General features: G+C 34.4%; 1 long non-coding RNA gene across 4 annotated transcripts; it reads right to left on the reverse strand.

Moving 5' to 3' along the window:
- Positions 1-646: 646 nt before the first annotated feature.
- On the reverse strand, positions 647-5,564 carry LOC146923630 (uncharacterized). 4 transcript variants are annotated; one of them, XR_015009808.1, is made up of 7 exons: positions 4,444-5,564; positions 3,660-4,345; positions 2,308-2,428; positions 1,673-2,204; positions 1,479-1,577; positions 1,050-1,171; positions 647-958 (listed from the first exon to the last, which is right to left on the reverse strand). It is a non-coding gene; the product is annotated as an uncharacterized LOC146923630 (long non-coding RNA). The 4 variants fall into 4 exon arrangements; XR_015009809.1 differs by lacking the exon at positions 2,308-2,428 and having other exon boundaries at positions 654-958; positions 4,444-5,561; XR_015009810.1 differs by lacking the exons at positions 1,673-2,204; positions 2,308-2,428 and having other exon boundaries at positions 666-958; positions 4,444-5,527.
- Positions 5,565-9,575: the final 4,011 nt, after the last annotated feature.

Raw genomic sequence — 9,575 nt, forward strand, 5'->3', positions numbered from 1 at the left:
CTTAAAAACTAATAGTTATAAAACAAATATTATTCACATTTTTATTTCATTAAACTGTTTTTTTTTGTTGAAGAAATTTCATTAAACTGTTCAATTTTTATTTTAGTACAGAAAAAGAAAAACGGAAGTACATTGAATATGCATTAATAAAATTATAACTTTTAATCAAATTGAATCAAAGAAAATAACACGGAAATCTCACTTTTAAGTACAATGAATATGCATGTTTAATGGTCTTTGTGATTTTAGAGGGAAGGTTCCGATTTTTTTTTTGGTTTAAGGCTTATTTTATTTTTTTTTAGGGAAGGTTCAACGTTTATTTTAGCAAGACCATTAAATAGAATCAACTGAAATCATATTTTTAATATTCCTTAATGATACGTTTTTAATTCCAATTAAATACCTCCAATTCCAATTTTTTTTATGTCCTAAAATAAAGTATCCCTTATTAGTTAAAAAAAGTGTTAGGAACCGAAATAAGTTAGATAAGTGAATGTTGTAGTGTTTGCAGAAATACATGAAATGCTTCGCAGCATCCAACCACACTGAATACATGACAGGCCTATCACAATTGACATGGAATTTGATCTTGAAAAATGAAAAAGTGATAATCATACGCAACATTCCAATACCACATTTTACAACATTTCTATGACATTTCTATTTTCCAGTGTATGAGGCGCTCAAAACTCAGCGTGGGTGTGATTTCAACAAAATCAGTTCAACGAAATAAAAGTTTGATAAATTACAAAGAGTTCTCACTCGCTGTACAATTTTTTTTTGTTAGCATAACTGAATCCATATTTGTTTAAATGTAGACGCCTTAACATCACAACGTCATTTAGCGAATACAAAAAACCATAACCTCGTTCAATTACCTCTTCTTTAATAGAAGAGCAGCACTGAAAGTTGGATTGAACAACACCTTTGTTGCATTGATGGTATTTCGTATCGTCGCCTGACCTCGATAATTGAGAAAAAAATAGCTCGTTAGATGTTTACAAAGCCAACAACAAAGAAATGGTGACATGCACACAAAGTAATTATACCCTGAAAGATCTTGATCTTGGTTAAGAGGACAGCAACAACAACATTATCGGTTTCACCAGATGCAAGAAAAGCTTTCAACTCATCAACATAAGGACCAAAGAGGGTGAACTTGAAACGAAACCTAATACAACAATTTTAAAAAAAATAAAATAAAATATAACGTGAGTTACACAAATATACGTGAAAAAACTTTTTAAACACATTTTAAATAGTAGGGTTTTGCTAACCAATGCCCTTAGGGCAATGGTTAAGGAATCAAAAAAGGAAATAATTGTGAAATTTCATGTAGAAAAAGTTGCTTTTTACTATTTCAATAAGTTGAATGCACAATTTCCAAGATAAAGTTACTACTTTAAGTTTCTTATCAAGTGCCCTTAGGGCACTTGTTAGCATTTCCCTAAATAGTAAAATATAAAAGGATGGTGTACCCATCGTAATCCAACTCAATAGGAATCATCTTCGATTGAGATCCATATTGCGAGTATATGACTTCTCAACACCAACAGCTTTCAGCATACCCATAACATCTGAAAAGAATATCAACCAAGATTAAAAAAAATGATTCCTTTACATAAAAGACCAGATTTGCTTTAATTGATAATACTATTTTTGGTCAGCTTACCGATCAAGTAATCAGTATCATATTCAGATTGTAACATCCCAGACTGCTTACAGGATTGCCGACTAACCCCACAAACCAACACGGGTCTTTTCAGCATGCTTTGTCCTCACTCACATGCTTACCGGGAAACTTCCCGGTAGGTCACCCATCCTAGTACTACTCCAAGCCAAGCACGCTTAACTGTGGAGTTCCTATGGATTGAGCTCCCGAAAAGAAGATGCATCTTGTTGATATGGGTAGTACCTAACAATTCTTATAAGCCTTCCTTCAACCATGTAGTCCCATACCTACACGGCCTCTGGATCCCTCTCATTCCGATGTGATTTCGGTTCCTCTCTTTAACGTGGGGTCATCCTTACGGATAGTGCCCGTTCCAACTGGCGGGAACCTTTCGAATCCAACTGGCGGGATATCGAAAGCCACGTCGTGGGTGTTACATGCCCACCAGCTTCCGCCTGGTTCGTCCCCGAACCACACCGTACTGGGAGAGGTCTGCTCTGATACCAAGTTGTAACGCCCATACTAAACTTATCTAGAATATTTAGAATGTGCGTTAGATTTAGTACTGGATACATTAAAATTACAATAATAAAATTTCGACTGAAATAAATATATACATCACTGCAGGATCATACATTTGCTATCTAAATACATGTCTGGAAGCATAAAAATAATATGAACTGATATGACACGAGCATGTGAAAATATATCAGTCAGCCTCCTGAATTATCTCCTTGCCACGTACAACCTGCTGATCTGAAATAAAATAAAAGGGATTGGGGTGAGACGGGATGTCTCAGTGAGTTCCACCTTTCTTAGGTTGTAGGCAATCTCAGGGAACCTAGGATCGCCATCTGTCTCTAAACTCAACCCATTCCGGGTTTATACTGTTTTATCATGCATAACTGAGCGATCGAGGGATAACTAGGATCGCTATCTGAATTACTAATATAATTCTAATACTAATGATAAAATCATAAACATAATCATAATGTCTGTCATATTATGTTAGAAATGTTAGCGTTGAACAAACAATATTATCTGAGTTGATTTTACGGAATAAACCCAGGTGGAGTAACCCCGGAATTTATTCCACTCTGACCGGTATTAATTTCCAACTGGCGGGAACCCAACTGACGGGGATACCGGACTCCTCTTATTGTCATGGGGTCATCCTTACGGATAGTGCCCGTTCCAACTGGCGGGAACCTTTCGTATCCAACTGGCGGGAATAGCGAAAGCCATGACTTATAAATTATTTAATATTATAAATTGAACTGATTCTCTGATAACTGAGTTAATCCTCAACTCCACTACTGACGGGGATCTAGAGAGGAATAACTTATCTTAACTGATTTTCTTATGATGATAATTTTTCTAAATCTGATAATAAAGACGTAGTAATCCCGTCTTAACATGACTTTACTATTCTGGGTCAGTAGCATACCCATAATTACATATTCATATATTATTCTTAATATCTCTCTCGTCAATGTATGATTTTCTACGTATAAGCACTAATGTTGGAAAATGCATAGCATTCCATATACATAGTTTATAGGAACAAAAGTTCAAGCCTTGGCCACATAAAAATCAATTCCCACACGATAACAACTTCTTGCTATATGGCCTGCAATGTTGAAACAAGTTTACTGGAAGAAATAAAAAAGGTTCTAAACTTTGGCCATATAACAACCAAGTCTCATGATAACAAATCGATTAATATGTAGCTTGGCCTTATTTAAAACAAGTGATGAAGAGAAAGAAAAATAACACGGCTGCATAATTTTGGGTTTTTCAAAATTATCATGATGCAGTAACATGATTCGAATGCACATTGACATTTTTCCAACATTAATCCTAACATAGCACATACATTAACATCAAGGGTAACACTAGTGCTTATAAATCTATTCTAAAACAATTGTCATCTCACAATTTCACATTCTAAGACCCAAGGAAAGTGCTAATACTAAGAGGAACTCACCTAACCGCTTTTCTGACAACTTCAAAACAGCTTAACCTTCCCTGAGCTTCTGCCATCTTTGACTTCAGCTTCAATCCCTATTCTATTAAGTCAAACATGTCCAAACAGCTCCGCAATCACACTTTAGTTCCTTTTGAGTATATCGTCCTTAACAGTTCAACCCGAGCAATGTACCGAAAATTGTAGCATGTACATTTTAGCCACATTAGTGCAGATTTTTAATTCAAAACTGAAACTTGTAACTCAATTTTCTCAGTCATAACATAACTTATTTAAGCCATTTCAAAGCCTATTTCGTGTTAAATTTTGTCTTCTTTCTAATGGCTCAAGTCCCATTCCAAAACGAATCATGTAGCAGAAGTTATGACAGTTTTACCAACAGCAGGTCTATACGAATTTTTAACTAACATTTCACATAACTCAGCCATAATCATTCTAGTCATACCAATTAGTTTCGACAACAATACCAGCCCATAATACAACAACAACAGTCCATTTTCAGGTGCTTAAGCAACTAATTCATCCAATTATCACCAACATTAAATTCAAGCTTAAAAGTGAACTCACCTCCATGAGAAATTTTCTCTTAAAGCAAGATGTCCTAAAGCTTCATCTCCAATTCCCACTTAAAACCTGATCCGTAATAGCCCAACAATCCTCTTCAGTATTGAGACCACATGCAAAAGCTTATCTCAACCAAAATTGAGAAAAGAAATAATTATGGTAAATGGAATTGTGTCACATACAACCAACCCAAGTAATAATAGGGTAAAGAATAACTTACCAAGCTTAACTATTCTTCCAATTGACCGAACTTGGTGGCCATCACCTGAATTAGGAGACAAAAATGGAAGATTGAAAAAATTTGAAGGAAGGGGCGGTTTGGCTTGAATAAAAGGGAGGGAGAAATTTTGAGCTTATTTGATGCAAACAACACCTCTAGGAACCTTTAGGCATGGCTTTGGTGATGATTATTGGAGGTTTGAAGGATTTGAAGATGATGGTGGAGTGGTGAGGGAGAGGACCGATTGGGTCTTGAGAGAGGAGGGGAAGATATTGTGTTGTTTTTGAGAGAGAAAGGTAGTGGAATTGTGTAGAAAATTATAGTATTTTCCTATATAAAATATACTTGGCCACCAAAATGTCTATTTTACCCTTGATTCTAAATGGATTATGGATGAAAAATGTCTCATTGATAATTCGGGAAATAACTGACACAGAAATTGACAGTGATTTTAAGCAGGGTATTACACTCTACCCCCCTTAAAGAAATTTCGTCCTCGAAATTTAGAATTTTCCTGTTAATAAGTACAAATAATTCCTCTATACTTTCGATCTTAGACTTCCACATACGTCTGTTACTAACTGATTCTCTTTATCCGACTAAATTATCGGTTTTCCTTGTTACATAAAGTCTTCCGACTACCTAGCCATAGATACAACTGACTTAAATTAATATGTTAAACCGATTTCAGGACATGTTTTCCAATCTCATATGTCGAAAAGATTCGATAATAACCTTCTTGTCTGTGATTTGTGGAATACATTATACACATTCCGAACATAGTGGATTGTAAAGCTAACCGATGCATCTGATATCTTTCGAGTAAATTCCTTGTTCCACATACTCTTTATAAATTGTCTTAGGTTACTCCTACTTGTTTACCTTACTGAATTCTTGAAAAATCTCATACGTTTACTGGAGTAACACTTCTATCGACTTCGTCAACTTTTATCTTGTCTTGGACGGATATGACCTTTAAATGATCTTTCATGCTATGTCTGTTCCCAATAAAATTTTATTTCTGAACTACGCCCCAAATAACGAGGTCTTATAATGATAATCGTACCATACTCTGTATAAGATCGTTCCTACTCTGAACAATATCTGACGTCAAGTTTATTTCATCGAAAGTAAGAATTATTTCAACTTTCTTCGTTAATCAACACATAAATAGAAAAATGTTACTTCTGATATCTGTTATGTTTTATATGAATAAACTCAACATGGTGCTACCTCAACATCTGTTGGAAGTACTAACTGATGAGTACAATCCATAAGTTAGATTTAAATACATAGTATACTAACTGGCGAGTACATTAAATATATAAATCTTATATGAGAATGGTGCACTGACTGGCGAGTACACAATACACGAGGTAGTACAACTGATAGCTTAATCAATAACATATATTTGTAGTCATTCAACTTTGTTTCATCCATACCAGATTTTAAATCAATCACTATACACCTTGATCATATTAGGATGAGTAGAAAGTATCATCATAGATCTTCTCTTGAACTTATATGTTCAAAATATACATTTCAATCTTGAACAATATTGTTATAGTTGTTACTCTAGGGAATGTCTGATCATCTTTTCTTAATTCCATACTCATAACCTGAACATGTGTAGTCTCATACCGTAGCTCACATAATTTTCTAACTTGTGTGATATCAATCTTTTCTTTACCTCAAAAAAATATGGAGTTTAGATTCCTGAACTTCACGACTAAAATTGCATTCAAGCATTTGCATTCATATTCTGAGTAGTATATGTTCCCTCTGATACATGTTAATATACCTGATATTCCATGATAGTATTTCAAACCAAAATAAAAATAAAATCTTCAAGATACAACATTCATATTTGTTGCCTCATACATGACTCCTTTTTAACTAATCTGATACTTCTAAGTCATTCTTCGGAATCACTGCGTCGATTAACCGGGTTACATACTATAAGTGATTCCAATTTCTTATATTTAATAAGGTAGGAACACCTTCATCCTACTCTTACTACTTGAACTTTTTAATATCTGTGAATTATGCGGTTTGAAAAATTATTTAATTCGTCTCTTAAGATTTCCCATAAATATCTCATTCAAAGTCTTAAACTTTTGCACATTATGTTACTTCTTGCCGATAAATATCTCGCTGCGCTACTCTGATTTATTAGTTCACTTCGCTTAGGCGTACTGCTCCAACCATACTGTAAATTTCTCCATCTCATTACTACATGTTATTAACATGGGGCTAACTCTACACTTCTTGCTATTTCGAGCACCGACTTATAATCAGTGACGAGTCATTTTCAAATACTGCAATTTTTTCTTTATACATGCACTACATACTTGTTCTCGCAAAGTGTTCCTTGAATGATTCTCACATTCACATTATTTATGAACTAAAACATACTTGAATATTTGAGGCTTATTTCCATTTAGTTTGTTCTTGTCTGTAACAACAGTTACACTTACGATCTCTTCTGTAATAACTTCGACTCCCAAAATTCGATTTAGTTAACAAAATCATTCTTTTGGTTTTCAAGACACTTGCATAAGAAAAATCATCAGTTAAAATGTTTAACTCCTCAATACTTTACTTTGTTCTTAACTCTTTTACACTAGCGACAATTTTACCTGTAGCAGACCCTTAAAATACATTCTTGTCCTTGACATCATTCGTCCATTAATTCACTGTACTTTGGCAACTTCTTATTCAGTCTTCATTTCATTTTTTTTTTCGATTAAAAGTTACATCTTGTCTCTGACCATTACCGGGATCTCTTTCCACTTACTGTTATACTTGTATTTCTTAGTTCGAAGAAGAACTTAATATCATGATAAATGCAAGGGGTCTTATTCAATTTCCTTAGCGTACAATCCTTATTAGTTTAACTTTTCTGCAATTCTTTGCTAATAAAAATACATCCAAATCGTGCTATAATCCGTAAGGATCTTTCCACTACTATTTATTCATCCCTCTTGACTCTTATGCTGCATAGCATCTTCACTTTACTGATTCATAAATCTAGCACTTTAGATTTCGGGAGGTGCAACTAATCCAACATAGTTTATCTGACTTAAGTTGTCCATGCAATGCTCGCATTGAGGGGATTTCCTTGTCTGCTCCAAGATAATTTACTTATTCCTTAATTAGTTCACTTAATAACTCAAACATCAAAAGTCGGATTGTTTCGGCATTTGAGTCATTCACTTCTTACATACTCTACATCCACTGAGAGTTTATGAATTTCATTGTTCGTCGGATAATTTTCTCATATCCAGTTCATCTTCTGATCCCGCAGTTCTAGTTACACCTTTAGAAATACTCATTTCTTCTATACCTTACTTATGCTTCTTATATTTCTCCTGTCAAAGTTGCAATCATCCCTTAGTCACCCTGAATATCTTACTTCTACGGTATCCACATAAAAAGTGTCGTTCAACAATACCAGAGTACTCCGTCTTAATCTTAACATTTCCCTTATGTCCTCGAAAATTTTCAGCTTCACAGTTTACTGGCCACCATTTGGCTTTGAATACTTACACATCAAAATTCGTTATAGAACCTGTCACCTTGACTTTCCTTTTCCGCATGCTTCTTTCCTCCTAGGTCCTATTCAGCTCTCAGACATTTGTTTTAGCTGTCACATACTAGGTTGAGTTGATCAGGCTCAGCTAGATATGACATTTAGAATAAATATCTGGAACCCAATAGTCCCACTCCATTTTATTGAATTCTAATGATCCAAGGCACGATCTGAATCGACCAGCTCTGATACCAAATGTAACATCCCAGACTGCTTACAGGATTGCCGACTAACCCCACAAACCAACACGGGTCTTTTCAGCATGCTTTGTCCTCACTCACATGCTTACCGGGAAACTTCCCGGTAGGTCACCCATCCTAGTACTACTCCAAGCCAAGCACGCTTAACTGTGGAGTTCCTATGGATTGAGCTCCCGAAAAGAAGATGCATCTTGTTGATATGGGTAGTACCAAACAATTCTTATAAGCCTTCCTTCAACCATGTAGTCCCATACCTACACGGCCTCTGGATCCCTCTCATTCCGATGTGATTTCGGTTCCTCTCTTTAACGTGGGGTCATCCTTACGGATAGTGCCCGTTCCAACTGGCGGGAACCTTTCGAATCCAACTGGCGGGATATCGAAAGCCACGTCGTGGGTGTTACACAGATTGAAAGATTTCGCGAGGATCACCGATCACGTAGATGTCAGCAGGAACAAACTTATCATCACATTGTTTTATTTTTGTACCCACATTAGAAGCAACACTAAAATTTCCAATAGAGAATACACGGTCCTCCTTCAGCTCCTTCTCATACTTGTATATGAGAGTACGTCTAACAGACGCATTGATTCGGTCATCCTATAAAATAAAAAAATTTAAATTAGATAACAAAACATTTTATAATATAAATAACTTATATGATTAATTTAGAGAACAATACAATTACGAATATTGACCTAATACAATTAGGGATAAAATAATAGAAGAACGAAAAATAAAAACAGCCGGACAAAAAAATATAAACAATCAATTGTATATAAACAAATAAAATTTCAAGGACCCAAACAAAAATTTATTGATACAATTTCTAAAATTATTGATATAGTCGATCTTTGATATATATATATAAAAAAAAACTGAACCGATCGTATTTTTGTTTGGATTAGTATAGGACGGTGAAAAATTTCAGTATAGGACGGTGAACGTATATAGTACAGGACGAAAAATAGATATTTTTGTTGCTTCTAACGTGGGATCAAAAAAAATATAAATTTTCATTCTGTGAATAAGTTTTCAATTGCTCCTAAATTATAGTATAGGATCGTATTTTTTCATCCTGTGAATAAAAAAAAAAAGAATCAATTTAACAAAAAATTATTGTTTTGACAATAATCGCATACTTTAAAAAAAATCACAATAATCGCTCTTTGCTTTATAAAAAACTGAAGTCCTTGATACAGTTACACACGACCTTAACAAAAAAATTATTGTTTTGACAAAAAAAAAAAACAAAAAATTATTGATAAAAAAAAGAAAGATAAAAACTAAAAACAAATGGAATCAAACTACCTTATTGTCCATTAGAACCATTTCCAAG

The sequence above is a fragment of the Medicago sativa genome, chromosome 5 (assembly GCF_051527215.1).
Source record: "Medicago sativa cultivar Bolivia chromosome 5, Bolivia_mono, whole genome shotgun sequence".
Classification (NCBI taxonomy): Eukaryota; Viridiplantae; Streptophyta; class Magnoliopsida; order Fabales; family Fabaceae; genus Medicago; species Medicago sativa.